Genomic DNA, 6,000 nt, shown 5'->3' on the forward strand with positions numbered 1-6,000 from the left:
CAGCAAGCAGAAGAAGGCGTCAATCGACCGAGTCAAGCTGGCTTACATCTTGTCCGCTCCTTCCACCGTTCACTTCTTTGATCCAAAGACAGACTTATCAATGGATAACGCTTCCCCGACCTACGGTCAGACAGTGCCTGCATTCGTGAACGCCAGTGACGCACACATGCGACCAGCTGTCAAAGCACCACCACAGGCACCGCAGCTCCAACCCACCTTCTGCACCCAGCCAGCAGAGCTGCCCAGGACAAGCCCACCACAGGCATTTGGACCGCTTCCACAACAGCCACTTGTGAATTACGTCACGCGCTGTGGCCATATCAAATTCCTGTCCTGTGTCATAACAACAGCCCAGCCGTCACCTGCTGTAGACACCCTGTTTCTAGTGACTCGTGTCAACAACACAACGTCTCCAGTCGAGCTCTGGAAACCATCTCCCGCGTAACTGGCTGCTTGTCTGTCACGGCTCCTGGGTTGGACTCGCCTGTGCTGCGTCGGACATTGAGGCCGGATTAACTTCTGTGCTGGATTTCTGTGTCCTTTCCCGTTGAGCTCCGGACATTACTCTCCATGTTGCTGGGCTCATCTGTCACAGTTCCTGAAACAGCGTTCACGCAATGATATCGTACTCGCGCGAGTACAGAAACTTCAGATCTCCGCGCCTCTGCTGGGCCAAGGCATCAAACCCGAATTGAATCACATGCCGTGCTCCCACGACCGAGTATATCAGTGAACTTTGAACAGTGCTACATGTAAATGTTTCATTTGGCTACTTTTTATTATCAATGTTTTTTGGAGGCGACATCAGCTGCTGTCAATCGCCAGCTGTGTGCAGACATACCCACTGTGTACTCACTTGGACCCGCGCGCTGAAGTCACGTACCACCCCCTACTCACTGTTGACTGGCCTGCTGCCATCGCGCTCAAGCTGATGCCACAAAGAAGTGCGGCACACCCAAACATTCTGTCACACAAGCCAGCCACAGGCTGGACGCCTGCACTTTCTAACAGCTTATGGATCAGAGCTGCTCATTGTCGGCCCAACTTAGCTGCGTCAGTTATTCGTCGGCATGCATTCTCATCCATAGGCCAAATTCTGGAAAAAATGTGCACGTGACTCGTATATATAGGAATGGTAAAAGAACAGACGCCCAGAATTACAGACCAATGTCCTTTACATAAGTTTGCTGCATGATTCTAGAATATTTTCTACATATAATAAGTAGATATAATAAGTATCCTAGAGACCGAAAAGATTATGTACAGGAATCAGCAGGGTTTAGAAAGCATTGCTCGTGTGAAACTCAGCTTACCCTTTCCTCAAATGATATACTGCGAACTACAGAGGAAGGTTCCCAGATATGTGAGTGCCTCGAAGACTTCTTAAGTAACAGAAAGCAGTACGTTGTCCTCGACGGCAAGTGTTCATCAGAGACGAGGGTATCGTCAGGAGTGCCCCAGTGAAGCGTTATAGGACGGCTGTTATTGTCTATGTACAGTCGTGGACAAAACGAGCGAGACCCCTCGCCTTTTCTCTATGCTGATCCGCACAGCTTTAAAGTCTGCTACACAGCATAACAGGCAAGGCGACGAAGTGCTACCATCATACTATGCACAGGCGTGAAATTGAAAAACTATCCGAAATTTGTCAGACTGTTTTCAATCATATGTAAGACTAAATTAATGATGATTAGCGTGTTAATCACAACACCTGAATATAAGATATAAATGAAAGAAGAAACGCTAATTAGTATGAACTGTACTAATAAAAAGGAATTTCAGCTTATGGAGATAACATAACTGTTTTAGTAAGACAAAGTACCCCAGATCGTTACGAATTAGCAAAATATTATGCGCATTCGGCCGCGAAATGGTCTGTGTCAATGTTCAGACCAGTCATACTGGATTACCGTTGCTGACCACCATGAAAGTGTGCAAATTTAGCAATGCGTGAAGATTCATAACGAAATTCAGTTAAAAATCATTCAGTGCCACGCTTAAGTCAATTCAATTATTGACAGAAGCGGAAAAAGTAGGCAGTAACAAGTACGAAATTCTACAAGAGTTTCATATCGACATCCACAGGGCGCCGGTACAGAATAAAGGTAGCAATAAAAAGTATTGGGAGCGCGAGAATTTCTTAAAATTCCTTTACTGATAGTCAATCTGCCTCCATCGAGATTAGAACCGAAAACAAACCAGACATCCCTTTCAGTAGCAAACACCTTTCACTACGCTAGCAGAAAACCCAGGCAAACAGCCCTCTATTATTACCCCAGACATGAATAAGCCGGCAATTTCGCAATGAAAATGGCGAGATGATCTGCAGTTTCTGTTGCACAGAGCTTTCTGGACTCAAAAACATGAATTGTCTACCTTTATGTCACCGCTTATGTGACAACCATTCTGGATGTTTATCGAAATAACAAAAAAAATGTTATTAGCGAGTAAATTTAGTAGGATAATTCTGCACCACCCCAGGAAATAAACGGCGACGTAGCTACCAAACGTATTCTACAATGCTTCGAATTCTCCATTAGACGTGCCACAGCAAGAAAACGTTCATTAGACGAAGTGTTCCTTAAGGTAGGTAGCAATGGGAATGCTTGCACATCTAAAACGCGGTGGCGTTAACAGTGGGTTCTGAATTACCACGTGCATAGGCAAATGGATTTTATTTGCATTCCTGTAAATGTGATTTGGATCGAAAGCGTAGCTACGATTAATATGCTGATATATCGACTGCAACTGGAACATTTCGAATAAAGAGTAGGGGAAATTATTATGCGGCTCTCATCTTCAGTAACAACTATTTTCGTTGTTAGCATTTTGCCACGTAAATAGGTAAAACTGGAACCCTACTAGTCTCACTTTCTTCACCGTCTGTCTGTCTACCCAACCCTTAAAACCCGTTTACCTCGAGTACGGGTGGACATAATAAGCGGAAATGCATCGCACTACCTGCGGTATAGGATCCCTTGGTGTTGTAAAAAAGTGAGCTATGTCAACGCAATCTAAGGATACGGCCATTTATGTAAAGAAAATTTACGCTAAAGATCACAAAATGGCTCTAAGAAGTATGCCACCAAACTGCTTAGGTCATCAGTCCCCTAGACCTAGAACTACTTCAACCCACCTAACCTAACACACATCCATGCCCGGGGAAGGATTCGAAATGACGGCGCAAGCAGCCGCGCGGTATGCGACATGACGCCGTTGAACGCACGGCTAACCTGCGCCGGCAAGCTGTGAATATCATCTGGTGCTGCTAAAAAGTTATTCGCTTCTGGTAAATGATTTTCTGCGCAGTTCATTTAAGAAAGAATAACTAAAATATATTTGATGTTAGGGAAGTGGGAGGACGCCTAATTCATTTCCCCTTGTCTTTATTCGTGATGCTAGATTAGCAATCTGAGCGTACGTACTATCATCCATAACCACACAATTCATAGACCCAGATATGCGAATACAACACATTGGCGTATACTTGAGGTTTTTCGTTTCCCACGAAATGGTGGCAGACGATGCTGTGGCGTCTTCGAAGCGCGAGTTTCGCCAGTGCTAGCTATCTCAGCACATCAGCTGAGCGAACTTGCATAGTATGTTGGTAGCACTTCGTCGCCTTGCCTGTTATGCTGTGTAGCAGACTTTAAAGCTGTGCGGATGAGCATAACGAAAAGGCAAGGGGTCTCGCCCGTTTTGTCCACGACTGTACATAAATGACCTGTGGGACAGAGTGAGTAGCAATCTGCTGTTGTTTGCTGATGATGCTGCGGTGGGCGTGATAGCGTCGAAGATGAGTGACTGTAGGAAGACACAAGATGACTTAGACAAAATTTCTGGTTGGTTTGATAATGGCAGTTAGCTCTAACTACAGAAAAATGAAAGTTAATGCGAATGCATTAGTAGTGTTCTGTCTGAAAATGTCACAACGTTTAAGTATCTGGGAGTAAAATTGCAAAGCGATATGAAATGGAACTAGCTTCTAACGAGTGTGGTAGGGAAAGCGAATGGTCGACTTGGTTTGTTGGGAGAATTTTTAGGGAAGCTTGGTTCATCTGTAAATAAGGCTGTATACAAGACGCCAGTGTCAGGTCCGATTGAAGGATGATATCGAAGTAATTCAGAGGCGCGCTGCTAGATTCGTTACAGATAGGTTCGAGAAACACTCACGTGTTACGGATATGCTTTGCGAACCCAAATGGGAAAGCCAGGAGGGAAGGCAACGTTCATTTCGAGTATTGAGAAAATTTAGAGAATCGATATTTGAAGTTGACTGCAAACGATCTTACTGCTGTCAACGTACAGTGTCACGAAGACAAGATACGAGAAATCAGAGCTCGTACCGAGGCATGTAGACGGTCGTTTTTCCCTCGCTCTGTCTGGGAGTGGAACAGTAAAGGAGACAACTAGTATTGGTACAAGGTACCCTCCGCCGTTTGGTGGCTTGAGTAGTATGTATCTCAAAGTAAATGCAGCCTATTACTCACAATATCTCTACTGGCAAACAAAGTAGTCCGCAAACCAAACAACTTAAGTATATAATAAATCTTCACAATTTGATCATTGCATGTGATACAAAAAAAATAACACATTAAAAATAGCACCGAAATACATAAGTATCTATAACTATTAAAGCTACCGCTTCTGCAACAGAAAACAACCTAATTATCAAGCAAAGCAGCGAAGAAGTGGCCTCTTGGTCCCTACAGCTCAACTCTAAGCGTTTAACTGCGTCGTGTACCGATCTGACTGTGTCTCAAAAGGCAAACCAAAGGTTTGTATCGTAGGTCAGAGTCGACGTGTATACTGCCTGTTCAATAGTTTCTATGTGTCATGTCGGTGAGTGGTCTGGGGTAGGCAGTAGTAAGTGCAAGCTGCCTGCCACACTTGCCAACTCAACACATAGTATTTAACATTATGCCTTGTAGGCAAAACTACACCATAAAGCACACTGACAATGAAAAGTCGCTCACACTGCCCTGTGCACTTCTATGTGATGATCGATTACCCAAAATAAAAAAATGGTATCAAACCTCTACCACTGGGGAATGTCCCTAATAATGTCATCTGTTTTACAAGGCAAAAACAGTCACAGCAAGATCACTGTTTAGAAATCCAGAAATAGACTGATGAAATTTTTATTATTATCAGGTTACCTCATCAGTTAGCTGCAAGGAAGTAAAGATGACACTAAAACCATTCATATTCAATTAAAATATTTAATTACTCAGTGAAATTACAAATTGTTGGATACGAGATCAACATTAATAGAAGGACAAGTACGCAAGAATTAATGACATCAGTTAGCAGTATGGGACTATTCAGTGCTACTGATTGTCTTTATTGTGTCGAAGGCATCTGAATTTCATATGGAAGACTGCTGCAGGATAACTCAAACGACTAGTCTTAGCGGTTCAGAAATCCTACTAAACTGGGGAAGATTGATTCACAATTCCTGTAGTGATATCTCTCTACGGTAAATAAGGAAACGAAGTTCGTTGGTGAATAGTTATGCAAATTGCGATCTGCGCAGAGCGTAAAGAAGCGCAAAGGCTAAATGTGACACTTCCTCAAAATAACCTCACCGTAACAACGCCAAGCTACAGTTGGCTGCCTCTTGATCTCTGTGTACGCTCAACACATCGCCCCGCAGGCGCGAACAGCAAAAGCTACGTGTTTCAACTCAAGGTGTGTCGAACACCAAGTACAGTATCGAAGAGAGGCTAATGCATACAGGCTGAAAATTATAGAACTATGTGAAGAAACAAACGTAAATTAGTTACAAACTACGGCGTGCACACACTTTATTCGTCACGTAAACGTCATTACAGGTATACGGATTTATGTTATGACATGTTCAATACGCCTGCCATCATTGGCGATGATGTGGCGCAGACGATTAGTGAAATTCTGCATGACCCGCTGAAGTGTCGGAGCATCGATGCTGTCGGTGACCTCCTGAATGGCTGTTTTCGGCACAACAATGGTTCTGGGGTT

The sequence above is a fragment of the Schistocerca americana genome, chromosome 4, assembly GCF_021461395.2.
Source record: "Schistocerca americana isolate TAMUIC-IGC-003095 chromosome 4, iqSchAmer2.1, whole genome shotgun sequence".
Taxonomy (NCBI): domain Eukaryota; kingdom Metazoa; phylum Arthropoda; class Insecta; order Orthoptera; family Acrididae; genus Schistocerca; species Schistocerca americana.